The 13,562-nt window shown below is 39.5% G+C and overlaps 2 long non-coding RNA genes across 12 annotated transcripts; both read right to left on the bottom strand.

Moving 5' to 3' along the window:
* Positions 1-129: 129 nt before the first annotated feature.
* LOC107279925 (uncharacterized) lies at positions 130-2,103 on the bottom strand. 3 transcript variants are annotated; one of them, XR_010739074.1, is made up of 5 exons: positions 1,516-2,103; positions 1,194-1,248; positions 734-974; positions 556-651; positions 130-446 (listed from the first exon to the last, which is right to left on the bottom strand). It is a non-coding gene; the product is annotated as an uncharacterized lncRNA (long non-coding RNA). The 3 variants fall into 3 exon arrangements; XR_010739075.1 differs by lacking the exon at positions 1,194-1,248 and adding an exon at positions 1,025-1,138 and having other exon boundaries at positions 734-834; positions 1,516-1,664; XR_010739076.1 differs by having other exon boundaries at positions 734-834; positions 1,516-1,660.
* A 7,688-nt stretch (positions 2,104-9,791) lies between these two features.
* LOC9267148 (uncharacterized) lies at positions 9,792-13,455 on the bottom strand. Of its 9 annotated transcripts, none has more exons than XR_010739067.1 (6): positions 13,040-13,455; positions 12,692-12,946; positions 11,341-11,415; positions 11,161-11,241; positions 10,487-10,660; positions 9,792-10,185 (listed from the first exon to the last, which is right to left on the bottom strand). It is a non-coding gene; the product is annotated as an uncharacterized lncRNA (long non-coding RNA). The 9 variants fall into 9 exon arrangements; XR_001543687.3 differs by having other exon boundaries at positions 12,895-12,946; XR_010739069.1 differs by having other exon boundaries at positions 11,161-11,244; positions 12,895-12,946; positions 13,040-13,188.
* Positions 13,456-13,562: the final 107 nt, after the last annotated feature.

The following is a 13,562-nucleotide window of genomic DNA, read 5'->3' as shown; positions in this document are numbered from 1 at the left end:
TGCTTCTAAACATAGCTCAATCAGCTATATAGGCACACAATACTCCAAGCAAAAGAGCACATGCCAAAAAAAATAATTTGTCCCCTGTCTACATGAGCAATGCAAATTTCGAAGCTGCCACCACTACAGTTATAAAATAACCAAGCCATTTAAGGACACCAAAGCTACATATCAAATTTATTTGACACAATACTATGGATCAAAAGAGAGTAGTCAAGACCTTCGATCACAAGCGGATCCAAGATACTTAGGTCTGCACAACACCAGAAAGTTAGATGTCCACACAAATACACACATACAGACATGAAACCCCAATCTCACACAAGAAACCCGCAAGAAAAACAGCCTTCACGCTTCAAACTCTCATGAGAGATCTCATTCCCCGCTTGCGCTAGGGACACGAGCTGTGGTTTGCCTTCTGCAACAGCAAAGCTGTGGTTTGTCTACTGCAACAGCAAAAAAATAATCAAAACATGCAGCCACATCCTTTTTAATCAGCAAAAAATAATACATAACTGAATAAAATTGACACAAGAGAAGGTTTGCGTAACTCACCTTGGAGAGACTGGAGAGAAGGTCGATCATGATGGAGAACGATGGTGATGGGCAAGGTAGAATTTTGATTTGTAATAAATTTAGCACATTATCTACCTAAATGAAATGAAACCAAATCAGCGAGAGAGTTTAAAAAATAAATTACCACTGACCTCCTAAATACAGTAATCACACTTACAGCAAAAAAAACTTCATTCAGTTTGGATGTTTCATCAGCAACTTCACAACTCAGACACTACCATAATGAGATGGTTTTAATTTTTCACAAAATGATCTCATCTACAATGTATAGGACACCTGGTCATATGCACGTTAGTAGTACCTCTCCCACAATTCAAGGCAACACCAGAATTGGACAACGATAATTAAAAATTTATGCCTTCATTGGATTGACTCATAGCACATACAAAGGTTAGGCCCTGCAATTTAGTAACAATTGACTGTTGATCATAGAAAGCAATGTCAGAACCTTTTTTTCCAGATGGTCAATTTCAGAAAGACTTCCCCCTTCACAAAATTTCTTTGTTCAGAGATCATAGTACAAAAGTTGAGTGCCTTTAATTAATTGCACAGAAAGGTCCATCTACAACAAAAATGCAGAACAAGGGATAAATGGTAGGATATAGTGTTATACTGACCAGATGTATGTATGATATTTCGTCACAACCTGACCATGTAAGTGGGGTGATAATTCTGCAACCACCATTAAATCTAATTGTCATTGTCATTAAGGTGAGTCAGTGTAGGTGCTGTTTTTACTTGCTAGCAGTATGGTAGAGTATGACTAACATTATGGTTTTTATAGCATGATTGAAAATTGAAATAATTAAATAATGGTGAACTTTTGGGGCTGCATGAATGTCTAGGCTGAACTGAATTTTTGCCTAACTTTTTGGGGGAAAAAAACTAAAGGCATTTGATCGAGCACTACGGGAGCAATGGCACGAAGCAATGTAGTACATGTCAAGAGCGTTGGGCACAGCCGTCCATGGCCTGCCGGCCTGCTCGACCCCTGCCTTGACGTGGTGGGAGGCGACGGTGATTCTCTGTGGCGGCGTGACGGAGATCACACGGCAGGAAGAGTGCGCACGCATAGGGGGGCACGCAGGAGAGCAGAGCGGGGATCGACTGCGTGGCGTGGATGGAGGCGGTGGCGTTTGGGGGAGAGCGAGGGGGCGGGAGGCGAGGAGACAGGCGGAGGTAGGTGCTGGAGGCCGTCGGCAGGCGATGGCGGGGCACGACGGCGACGAGCGTCGACGGCAGGCGATGCAGCGTGGAGTGCGAGGTGGAGAAACGCCGGGGACGGGGATGTGGGGCGGCAGACTGGACAGCGGTGGAGGTGGATATGACGACAGCGCTCGATCCAACGATGGGCGCGGCGAAGGGGATTCGGCTACGGTGGAGGACGCGGGATCGGTGGCGGTGATCTAGGAGGAGGTGCGGGACGGGAGGGAGGTGTGGTGCCGCCGCGGATTGCGGAGGCGGAGGGGATTCACGACGAGATGATGAGCCGTGGCTAATGTGACCATGGTTACTACGGATACATCCGTTGATCACATCATAGAAGAACAATAAGATATCAAGTTCGAGTCCTCCAAATGCCAGAATCCAATTCGGCCATCTGCTACACTGCTGACTTCAAACGGCCGCCGAATCTGCATACGACCTCCGTTTTCGGCCCATGAGTACTTGATGGAAAGCTCTCGGAGTCCTCTTTCCAATGGATCCAGCCTCATTGTCAAATTCCATCTCAGTCGGCAGAAACTGAAGAAACAAGGTGCTGCAACACCTGTAATGGGCCTATGGGCTTGTAACTTCGTCTGGGACCTCGGCCCAAGTGGGGCCCATGTGGGGTGCGCCCCAACCAGGTGGAGGACGACCTAGAGGACCTCCCACCTCCTTAAATAGCTAGGTAGCCCTTTAGAGTTTATAGGGTTTTGATAGATTAAAGTTTAGCCATTGCTACTTGCTTGCAGCGCGCATGTCGGCTAGACCGTCCGTCTACTTGTTCTTCGGAACCCTAACTTATCATTTGTATTAAATTCCTATTTGCAATATCAGATTGCTTTTATCTTGTTCTTACTTGTTTCTTCGATTTGCTTGCAGGAATAGGGTTGATCTGCACTGGCAAGATCAGCAACCCACGGAGAGGTGTATCGATCGCTAAGGCTCAACACAACGTCTCATACGGTTGTAGTCAGATCGTCAACGTTTCTCCTAAATTGTAGTTATCACAACTCACCGAAAGATCGGGCCAACAACAGCCTTGAGTGTCGAGAGTAACTCAGGGTTCAACAGTGGCGAAGGGGAGCGGCGCGAGCATGTTTTTTTCTTTCCTGATTGTGGATCGCGATCCGTAGGAATCGCGCGTGGGTGGTGCGGAGGAGGAGCGTGTCGCCATGAAACGTGTCCATGTACGTTCCTACGTTAGAGCATCTCCAACACCAACAGCATCGCTATTTTTGACTCTCCATTTGTCTATTTAGCCAACTAGCCAAAAAGATTCCTCTCCAAACCTGCTGCACACTCCAACAGACTCTCCATTTCAGACTCTCCAAATCCTAACGGCTAGTTCCCTCTCCAAAAAATCTGCACTCTCCATCCACTCCAACAGACTCTCCATTTTGGACTCTTCATATTCCAACGGCTAGTTTTTCAAACCTCTATATATATGTCACCCCTCATACTACCTCTCTACCACTCTACACTTCATTTTCTTTGCTTGCTTCTCCACCACCACTTCATAATGAGGCGCCGTAGTGTAGCCATGCAAATTGCTTTGGAGTCATCGTCGTCGGATGATGACGATGTGTTTATTATGGCAACAACAGTCATGATAGAGCATCACCAACGAGCCCAACGCAATGTAGGAGGTAGAAGAGGTTCTATTTCGGGGCATGTAGTGATTAATCGCGATAGAACGGAAAGACTTGCAAGATTAATGAGGGACTATTTTTGTGATAATCCTACATATGGTCCGGTTTTGTTTCGTCGAAGGTACGCAATAATCATTTTACACCATTTTAAATATTTTGTTTTCATCGTTAGTTGTTCCTATTATAATGATACTTTTTATATTTGTTAACTTGTAGGTTTAGAATGGCTCAATCTTTGTATATGCGCATTGTGCATGCAGTACAAAATCATGATTATTATTTTGTTCAAAGGAGAAATGCTGCTGGAGTACTTGGACTACATCCATTGCAAAAGATTACTGTTGCTTTACGAATGCTTGCTTTTGGTGTGCCCGTTGATTTTTTGGATGATTATCTTGGTATGGCTGAGAACACCATTTTGTCAAGTCTTAGAAGGTTTGTGAGAGCTATTGTTGAAATATTTGGGGATGAATATTTAAGGTCTCCCAATCAAGATGATACTAATAGATTGCTTGCAATTGGAGAACAAAAAGGCTTTCCAGGTATGCTTGGGAACATAGATTGCATGTGGAAGTGGAAAAACTGTCCAACAGCTTGGTCTGGCATGTACCAAGGCCATGTTCATGAGCCTACTATAATACTGGAAGTTGTTGCTTCGAAAGATCTTTGGATTTGGCATGCTTTTTTTGGATTACCTGGTTCTCACAATGACATTAAGCATGAGTTTGCTTGACATATAGAGTACATTGTTTGTAGCATGGAAATGGTTAGATTTGTTTATGTAATGGTTTGACATCACCTTCTTTGCTTCATATAATGTCCTGTATAGAAAAGGGTTTATGGCTCATGTTTTCATGGAACAATACATTGTTGATGGCTAAGGATTGGATCAACCATGTGATTAGGTGTTCTCTTCTTAAGCAGGAAATAGGAAATTAGAGGGCTCCTGATGAAGTAGCATAAATGCATATGTGCACAATCTCCGCAAAAATCGAGCTCAAAGGTACGCATCTCCTTCGATTTGGAGAACTGTAAAAAATCTGATGCCTCCATTTTATGCCATCTGTTATGTCTTTTGGAGCACAAAGGATTTTGGTCTGTGTTTTTTCATTTATGTGAGATTTCAGATTACTGCATCATCTTATTTATCAAGAACTATAAATTACTTTGTTCCAGAAGTCCATTTCATAATCTATATTAGCTATTATTTTTTAGATCTATCTTGAATGGACTTCAGGCTTGATCAAAATTTCTGTCTGTTCTCTAACTGCTATTCACTGGCCAAATAAGGGCATCTATCGAGTTAATGTGGACTGATGGCATATATTGTACATTAGTTGTGCGACTAATAAATTCAGTTGAGTTGCTGATTTATTGTTTCACAAATGAATTTAGTTTCACTCTATTTTCTTCTTAACAAATCTTTTTTCTGTTAATTGCATATACATGTTCAAATCCCTTGTCATGGAGATATAAAGCTTTAGTGAACAGTCAAGGCAGAGATTTTGCATCTTTAGTGTATTGTAGATCAGTTGATAACTATGGATCATTCATACATGATTCTGGTCGCTCAATAATTTGTGTATTGTAAACATGTTTATAATTCCTGCAAATTTCTCCTACATGATTCCTTATTCATGCAAATTCTGTTCTTCTCCCTCTAATTGGCCTCAATTCACTGATGTGAGAAAACAAAACATGATGGTATTCAGTATCGAAGCTAAGGTATTTTTCTTTCCTTTTTTGCAGTCATAAAACTGGATTGCAGACAGCTACCTCGGTTCTAAATTCATCCAGGGCATCGCTTCATATAAGTTACTGCAAGGAATTCTGCACTACAACTTTCTACACATAGGAGCAAGATGGTAAGGCACAAAATGCATAGTAACAAATAAAGGATAATGACTATCGCTCTTGGGCTATAAAAACTTTTATGTTAAAGCATCTCATATGATTAAGGAAACTGTATAGCTATAAAAGTTATCACAACTGAAAAAAGGCATTAGTGTCCCAGATATTCTCGGCTTGTGGAATACAAAGTTAGAAGAAATATTTCTCAAACATTATTGCAGTGTCTTTTTTTTTCCTTGAAGAAATACTAACGACTACTAGATTACTTAGAAGCAGCAATCAAAGATGAAAACTAACGCGCCAGTTGGCAAAACCAGGTTAAATCAGGTTATATGTAAGCTCAAGTGATCTTGCAGTTATGTTGAGAAAAATTATTAGATCTATGTGTGAACTCACTAATGTTTTTAGGGTGATGCTTGATAGTCGCTGAATTACCAATTTTAAAGTTCAATTCAGATCAAATATTAATTATTTGAAAAAATTGGTTATATAGCATCGAAAGTTTCCGTTTTTGGTTTTATAGCACCGAAAGTTACCGGTTCACTTTAATAGTATCCAAAGTTCACCTTGTTCCCATTTTTAGCACTTTCGTCAATTTTTCCGTCCGTCTTGATCGTTATTGATCCAGCCACACACATGATATAACATTTCTACCCCTCATTGATATGCATTATACTTGTACTTGTGAGGGGTAAAAACGTCATATCGTGTGTGTGGCTGGATCAAGACGGACGGAAAATGATCGAGAATTGACGGAAGTGTTAAAAATGGGAACATGGTGAACTTTGGGTGCTATTAAAGTGAACCGGTAACTTTCGGTGCTATAAAACCAAAAACGTGAACTTTCGATGCTATATAACCAATTTTGCCTAATTATTTATAGAATCGGGTTTGTCTGAAACGATATAAAACAATATGTTTTCTTGAACTTAATAGGCTCACTTTTACATATTCTGCCTATTTGTGACGACATGGTAGAGCAGAAATACCGAGAGATCACCTGGGTGAGGTAGACAATGGCCTTTATGGCGCCCAGGTTCTACTGTGGCCCAACATGTTCTTTTTTACAGAGGGTGTACTCCGTCACCGAGAGGAGTTGTCAATCTGCACCATCACCAACTGGGAGGCCTCCTTCTGTGTCGCCATAGAGGAGCATTATCAATCTCTTCCGCCATAGGCTCATGTGTCCTCGATCTGAGCCGCCATTGCCAGATATGTCCTCGATCTGCATGAGACAAGGATGTTGCTAATAGCTGATTAACGCAATGGGGTACAAAATTATGTTGTTCTTGGAGGAGACTATACTATGTATGTCTTCTCCCTGCTGTAATGTTTGAGTTCCATCCATCTAATTTAGAGTTATCTAACTCAATGTTCCCTCTTCTCAATGACAATAATAAAAGGGTTAATTAGATCATGCCATTATAATTTTCATGGTTTTAAAATATGCCATTACAATTCAACTATTTGGAATTATACCATTATAACTTTAGAGTTATTAGATAAATACCACTACTTACCTCTTCAACCCATATTCTAAATGTTATAGACGAAATTACTCTTTTCTTCTTCCTTCGTCTCCTCCCCACTCTCTTCTGTTCATCCTCGGAATCTGACGGCCGGAGAGCTGCAGCTCGAAGCAGCAGCGGCAACAGTTCGAGGGCCCCGTGGTCGCCCTGACCTGTCCCCTATCTCCCTGCTGCCGCAGCTGTCAGGGCTGCCGCACTGCCTAGAGATGGTCTGTGACGCTGATGCTACGCATGGCGTCCAATCTGCATCAACGAAGAGGAGCAACAGCAATATCTGTAGGATGAGTGATTCTCCGGTGCTCTCTGCTGTATGATACTATTAGTAGAAACGATCTTAGCCATTGATTTATTAGGCTATAATGTTAAGTTTTTCTTTATATGATTTGTGCCTTCTATTCTTTTTCTCTTCGAGAAATTTGCATGACTAGATCTCGCGCATAATGAGAAATTATTTTTTTTTATCTCTTGCCTTTGATTTGCGGTGAGAGGATCACTTGTCATATATATCAAGCAACTCATGCACTTGAATAGCGCTATTCAGTTTTTTATACTCCTATACGATTTGTTTGGATGAAGATGCATGAATACATGTTCACATCAAAACTAACACGGTAGCTGCTAATTGGGTAGCCAGGCCGCAAGATTGCTTATCTGTCCTCGATCAGGACCGAAAGCCTCGTGCCGCCGCCTTGATTCATCATGGAGAACAAGAAAGCCCAAGTTTAAGTTTTAGCTGAGTCAAAAATATTTGTCTGACTTTTTCTCCGATGTTTTTATTTTATTATTTTATTAGACAATTATACCCTTACATGGTTCTACTACCATTTACTAAGTTGGTAGTAGAATAGATCTGATCCCTTAGATTTAAAAAAAATTGCTCCGATTAATTCTATTATCAATAGAGAGCACTGGAGAATCACTCTTGTGCATTATTTGTAGAATTTTAATTATCGTCGATTACCTATCATGGGGTTTGCAACAAGATAATTCCCATCTTTATTTAAATTTGGTGCAATTGTTTTTCTGGAACTTTGATGTTTAACACGTAATGCCACTGATCAACTTTATTTCAAATTCACTAGGACCTTGTAGATGACTAATCATTGCACCATTCTCCATTTAGCATTCGAATAGTTAATAATGTGGTACTGTCATTTGTACCGTGGAGATTGAAGCTTGTGGAGCAGCTGAAATTCAGTTTATGAAACAATGCTTCTGTCCAAGCTTGTGACGACCAAGGTGTTATTTGTAGTTATCTGTACAATGAAGATTGAATCGGAATTTATTAACAATTCTTGTGCTTGCATTGCTTCATCATAATTCGCCTTCTTTTGCATGATCATAATGTTACTCATGTCTCTGTATGCCATGAGTTAACTTTTTTGTTTAGCTAAGTGGTATTCCGATTAGAGGGGCACTATTTTATTTCTTACCGTGATATTTTATTCAACTATTTTTTATTGTTCTTGTTATTTAATTAGGAACACTATAAAGATGTGATATAATTATTGTGTATTAATGTTTTTGATACAACAAACATACACCCGATGATTATCTAACATCATTGTTCTTGGTGTGTTTTGAATTCATAAATATATTTTCTTCTTCCATTGCAACGCAGGGGCACCCACTAGTAACTTAAAACAAAAGGAAGTAACTTTATCATGACATTAAAAGTAGATTCGTTATGGAGGTAAAAACATGAGTCTATCTAGAAATTAAATTTAATCAGCAAAAATTATGGAATTGACTAAAAATAATAATAAAATAAACAACTCACAACATTATGAATATATAAGAAGTAATTTAATCAAATCGAAAAGTAATTTATATATATGATAAAAATAACTTACATATATAATAAAAGTAATTTACAATGTAGATATTTCTTTTCTCAAAATATAGTAATGTAAGATCTTGTTGTAAAGATTTAATTGCAACAAACACAATGGTGTAATCGGATTATAAATCGAATAAGTAATTTAAAAGAAAATTCTATAAGAAGAAAAAAAATACATGTATCGCTTGGTGTATTAGAGCATCTCCAACATAGCCTCTAAACATAGCCCTCAAACAATTTTTAAGAGTTAAGACCAAAAACTGTTTTGAGAGTTAAGACCAAAAACTAAGATCCAACAGGACCCTTACTAAAACCCCCAAAATAGGAAGGCACACAAATAATCTCCTTAGGTCCCCAGTGCTGGGGCTCATTTGTGGACCCATGGTGGAGAAGCGCGGGAGAAAATTCCCGCTCTTCCCCCTTTTTCTCTCCCGCGTGTTGTCTCTGGCGGCGATCGCACCCCAGGTGCCCCTCGTCCATGGCGCCCTCTCCGACGATGTCCCCCACTGTCCAGATCAGGTTTCAGATTTTTGTGAAGTGTTTTATTTTGTTCTTGAGCACTATACTTGGAAATTATCACTGTTAATTATCAAATGAAGTACAATTCATTTATCGATTGTGATTAATAGAATATAGCCTACTCAGTTTGCATTATCTGAACATGGAAATATGAATGATTTTTACAACCTTAAGGACAGTATCACTGTTTCTTTCTTTGCGATCCATCTAAATTTTGAATATAAACTATAGCATAGTTAACAGGAATTATGATCCATGTGTCCTTTACTAGTAGGATATGTCATTACCACGTTTGGCCTTTGGAGTCCTTTTTGTTAATTATTTCTGCAATAATTTATATTACTTTCATATTTGTTATTTATAATCGAACCATTCATACTTGTTTCATACTTGTAGGATGTGTTATTTTTAATTTATATAATGGATCATTGGATTCACATAGTCCATTTTTTATGAGCAATTTTCATTTTCATTGGTGAATTATAAATCTTGGTTGCATGTTGTTGTATATGGCACTGTGCCCACACCATATTTCCATGTTTGAAAATTTTAATTACTAGTAATATGCCCGTGCTAACGCTATGATAATATTTTATGTAGTTCAAATATTGCACATCCAAATCGCCAGAAAAATGCTTCCACATTCCGTTGTTCTTAATACAAAATGTAATACACATAAACCACAATAACCACTTGATGGTTTGATAACTATACATCTCTGGGAATCGCATGGGAGGGGTAACAAATCTAGTTAAGTAGCAAGGAATTCGGGAGGGGTTACAAATCTAGTTAAGTAGCAAGGAATTCTCTCAATAATAATCTATTATACGCATACTATGACCACTGATTCAGAAAAATATTATCCAGATCCCCACAAAACCTCCACAATTCTGATTGATCCAATATGTAGGAGAGTAATAAGGTATCTACAGCCATTGCATGCTTCAGATTTATTTAACAGCCCAATAGCCCATTATGCACTTCATTGTGTTGAACTTGAAATGCCTTGCTTGTGCTACAGAGAGGTGAAACGAAAGGTGTTTCAAAACAAAGAAAAATGCTAGGCCTTGATCAGCATAAATTAGTTCATTTAAATTTTAGCTTGCTCAATGTTTTACATGGCAAAGAGTCAGCATAAACACCAACATTAAACAACACCATATCTTAAGGGGAATCATGCTTGATCATCAAGTGGGGAATAATACAACTATTGACAATCCTGCCAATTAGGTACAACACAAAATCATGCAAATCAGTGTATCATATTTCAAAACGATAAGTTGACCAAATCATGTAATACCAGTCAAAGTACACACCATGCAGTCAAGCTGACCTCACCGCCCCAGAGGTCGTCGCCTCCCCAGCACTTCACCAGGACAGCCCCTTCATGTGCCCTACGAGGCTAAGACCATGATGTAGGCATCCACCTCTGTTGTCATTGGCTACCTTGTAAATAACACTCACTGTAGCTCAATAGATGCCAAACCACACTGTTAAACATAAACATGAGGCACATGATTTTTTTTGATAGAAAATTGGAAAAGAAAACATTCCGAAATAGCACAAATTATTTGTACTGATAAATCGAAGATTATTTGAAAAGTACATAGAAGTAAGGAATGCACTGGAAAAGAACAACATCATCTCAAATATGGGACCTGATCACTTAACATGATATCAAATCGAGCAGTTCATGAGCAGAAAGATTTCGATGAGCAAGAGCAGTGAAATAGCACGCCAAAGTCCAGAAATTACATCTGTACATGCTACTATCAGCATGTATACCACTGTAAATTCAGACAGTACATGCTACTCTGAACATGTCCATATGCTGTCAAAATGCTGAATATGACTGAAATTCTGAAACCAACGACATGGGATCAAGTCTCAACCCATCGTCAATAGAGCTCCGACATTAAGATAAAATCCATACATATATAACCCTAAAAACTAATGCTACCCTCAGCCCGGTATACTGAAAAATAGTTACCTTTAATATATGATGCATCAACCCTCACTCCATTCTCCAGCAAAAAGCATCAGCCACAACCATGGTTCCACAGATCATTGTCTGCTGCACGTTGTCCCAGGTTTTTTTACCAGGCTGCATTCTATCTTTTGAAAGAAATATTATGTACAGTGGAAAATTACTATAGACAAGTAATTTTACCTCTGTTCATTGGTGATTTTACCGTATGCTATATACAAGTAATCTCCAATATGGGATCTTTCATGATATGCAAACCTGAACAATTAAAAATCAACAGCTTCCCAATCAGCTCCTAGAAACCACAGTTCACAATAGTACACTGAAACAACACAAAACATGAATTGTAAACGTAAACGTGGGACTCAGGGAAGTGGACATAAACTATTTTCCTAGGATAAGATGCATAGATTATTTTCAGTTTTGTTTGCCTGTTTCACTTTTTTTACATGGCATAGTCTCAGCATATTTTCCAATCAGCACTATCGTATATAGTCATGCATCTGAATTTTTTAAAAAATGACCTCTATGGTATTGATATATGCTATAACAGGCATATAACACCTGAATAGTTAACGCAATCGTAGGACAGAGCTAATTCTGTACCCCTGTACCCTTATCAATTTGAAAACAAGTGATTTTTTTAAGGGTGACAACAAGTTACAGCGCTGGTTATATACTTGTGATACTCCATGCAAAAAAAATGAAGAGAATGGCACCTAATTTATACACTTGTCCTCATCCATACAAAAAATGAAGAGAATGCCATATAATTTCTCCCAAGAAAGTAAAATTAATCCAAGGAACCATATTCTGGTTAAATATTACTAACTACCAAGACAGTGATATTAATCCAAGGAATTTGAGTTTTTTTGACAAAATTTATTCTGCAAATATATGTTGAGAACACAGTATTCATGATTCATTCTGTAACCACCATTAAATCTAATTGTCATAGTCATTAAGGTGAGTCAGTGTAGGTGCTGTTTTTACTTCCTAGCAGTATGGTTTTGAGTATGACTAACATTATGGTTTTTAAAGCATGATTGGAAATTGCAACAATTAAATAATGGAAACTTTTTGGGCTGCATGAGTTTCTAGACTGAACTGAATTTTAAGCAAGGGTAAGCAATTTTCCCTTGCTTCAACAAATTTGTTCCATTAGAAATTACTAAGAGGGAATCGATTGCATAATTGTCTACAAATTGCATTAAAAATAAGAAGGGTGATCAGATGCCCTTTCTTTTCTTAACATTTCCTCTTATTTTTCTCCTTCCCTGAGAGCACATGGGAATTCTTTTCCCATGATTTTACAAAAGTACAGTTATGAGATTCCGTAAAAAATGAAAACGTAAAATGATCTAGATTAAATCAAAATACCCATCCAAACATGCCAAAAAGAAAATCAAACTTTAAAGATTCGTATGCCCAAAGAATCTAATCACTGATAACCTTGTGAAAAGAAGTTGTTTATTATGGAATAAACCAGCTGCAATGCGAGCGATATACGTAGGGTAAAAAATATTAAACTCACAGGTGTAACTGTAATGGCATATCAGTGACCAATCCTAGAGAAAAGACACGTGAGCTTCACCCATGATCATCAACAAGTAAAGATTGCAATTGTTCACAGTTGGTTCATGCTGTAAACAAGAATCTATAGAAATTGTCGTTGTCCACGAGCTATAACACACAAGCTATCATACTACGAGATGACAGATATGAGATATGCACAACATTTTAATATCGATGAATCGCCTCGCTGGCTCGCTGCTGCAATTTATAAACCCTTCCCGCAAAAAAAAAAGGGTGATTAGAACAAATAGCCGCGAACAATAAAAATAGCAAACAGACATGAATCAGTCTATTAACGTAAACTTACCGGAGCGAAGACTACACGCGGTGATCAGGATGCCGGTGGATGACGCTCAGTGACGGAGATCGAGGGCAAAGAAGTCGGAGGTGGCAGCGATGAAGTCGTCGACGACGGGCAGCGAATCTTCGACGACGATTTGTGAGCGACGACGGCGAATCGTGGGCGGCGGCGCAGAGGAGATCGGTGAGGCGGCGCCTATCTGGATGCTGGTGCGAGCGCGGGGGTTCGTTCCCATCGATCCGGCGGCGGCGCAGGTGGAGCTGCTGCGGGGGGTTTGGGATTGGGGGTCGGCGCGACGCGGGGAGAGCGAGGGTGCGGCGATGATGGCGGATGCGGTTTCCGTGGGATTGGGATATGGGAGCGGTGCGGCGATTCCGTGGGATGGGAGCGACGCGCGGTGGGAGGTCAGGGAGGTATGGTTCGATCATTTTCGTCCGTTAGATTTGATGAATGAAGTATGAAGAATGTAAGACCCAGTAGGTGGATTATAAGGTAGACTAGTAGCATGCCCGTGCTAACGCCACGGTAA

This window comes from Oryza sativa, chromosome 2 (genome assembly GCF_034140825.1).
Source record: "Oryza sativa Japonica Group chromosome 2, ASM3414082v1".
Classification (NCBI taxonomy): domain Eukaryota; kingdom Viridiplantae; phylum Streptophyta; class Magnoliopsida; order Poales; family Poaceae; genus Oryza; species Oryza sativa.
The sequence above is the reverse complement of the archived record's forward strand: the minus strand, read 5'-3'. Positions and strand labels throughout refer to the sequence as shown.